The 1,902-nt window shown below is 28.8% G+C and overlaps 1 long non-coding RNA gene across 1 annotated transcript; it reads right to left on the minus strand.

Moving 5' to 3' along the window:
• Window positions 1-291: 291 nt before the first annotated feature.
• Window positions 292-1,902, minus strand: LOC133784004 (uncharacterized). Its single transcript, XR_009871067.1, has 3 exons — window positions 1,642-1,902; window positions 1,467-1,533; window positions 292-475 (listed from the first exon to the last, which is right to left on the minus strand). It is a non-coding gene; the product is annotated as an uncharacterized LOC133784004 (long non-coding RNA).

Consider the following 1,902-nt stretch of genomic DNA (forward strand, 5'->3'; position numbering starts at 1 on the left):
AGTGTGTGTTTTTAACAATCTAATTAATGTACCAATCATCAAACAAACCAAGCAAACACAATTCAATTATAAAATAGTAATACTAGATAAGTCTATATAAAATCAAGCACCATTTTCCCTAGACTAGAAACTAACCATCTGCCAATATCAATTCAACTAATTCAAAAAACATGCATGTTTTCTTCCTTATCCCACCGCAACACACAAATTTCTCAAATCCTACTTCACTAAGACACACAAGTTCTCAACCTTCTGTTATTACCGCAACACACAACAATGATCTCAGAACCTACTTCACTATGGATGAATATTTAAGATATTCAAACTCATCTAACATTAGCATAATATTAAAACAAAGGTAAAAGGCATACCACTTGCAAAATGCAAACAAAAGTAAGAGTCTCCCGTGAAAGATTGCTTGCACACAAAGTATCTTGCCTCTTCTCTTGGAGGCAACCATCCAGAAAAGTTTTAACTATATTACAAATAAAATAAAAATATAGAGATAGAGCCATATATTAGCAATATAACAGCACCAAACACTAATCTCATTATTTATGATCAAAACCCATACAATCAATATTATAAATTTTCACATGAATAAAAGTCTGATAAATTTAGATTCTAGAATATACATAAATCAAATCTGTAAAATCCAAATTTCATACACAAAGGCCAACAAAAGGACTAAAGAAAAGGTAATCTAAATCCATATTCTCAAATCACAAACATTAAGTATTAAGCACCATATTCTCACACTTACAACATCTCTAATTTTTCTCTCTGTATTCTCTCAATTAGAAATAATTCCAGCACAAAAAATTATATATGTATTGACTATATTCAAAATATTTTCTTGATATAAGTTGAGTAGAGACAGAACACACATGGAGAAATAATTTCGATCATTTTAACCAAACAATCCACACATGTAAAAAAAATGTTGAAAAGGCAAGGAGCACCAAAGCCATAATACAACAAATAGACCTGTATTAAAAAAATTCAAATTTATATTAGTTATAACATACTATGTATCTTGTAGATACCTAAAACTATATAATAATACTTTCTATTGTAATATAGAATATCGGTTTAGCTTCTTGACCATTCTAGTGTTAGAGAAAAGTAGGTACAAATTCATTAAAAAGTGAAAAACACCTAAAACAAACAAAACTATTTTCTATTAACAGCACATTAGTTCATAAGAATATAGTGTCATGAGTTATCTAATTAGCTGTCATAAAATCATATTTAATTTCATTTATCTTATCTATATATAATATTCACATTTTGACAAACAGATAATATAACCCTCTTTCTTAACATTTCTTTATTTACATAGACAAAAAAAAAAGGATGGCAAACACCTATTATTTATCTTTGTATAATATGTACTATATAAATATATATATATATACAAAAATTTGGTTATTCATCAATAATATGTAAATGGAAGTTTGACTTACCTGATTGTGAAATAGGGGATCGAAGAACCAGATCAGCAACAAGGGGAGAAACCAAGACTTATACCCACTGATAATACCCCAACACCAAAACAAAAATCAATACAAGTTTTACTTAACAAACTAAAGCATTAAATATCAAAATCAAAGTTAAAAAAAAAAAATCAAAATGCCTTACCTCTTGAGCTACTCCGAGAGAGGCTTCAATGAGGTGCGAATTTGAGAGAGGCGAGGGAAAGAGGAGAGCATGAGAAAGAGAGGCCCTGTGAGTGTTTGAATTAGCTAGCATACAACCTCTCTAGTTTTAATTTTCTCTGTGTTATCTCAATTAGAAAAAAATATATAATCAATATTCAAAACACTTTCTTGATATTAATTTGAAATCTGAAAAAGGAAAAAAAAACTATAGAAGAAACTAACAACTTTGTGAGTGATTGGA

The sequence above is a fragment of the Humulus lupulus genome, chromosome 6 (genome assembly GCF_963169125.1).
Source record: "Humulus lupulus chromosome 6, drHumLupu1.1, whole genome shotgun sequence".
In the NCBI taxonomy this organism is placed as follows: Eukaryota; Viridiplantae; Streptophyta; class Magnoliopsida; order Rosales; family Cannabaceae; genus Humulus; species Humulus lupulus.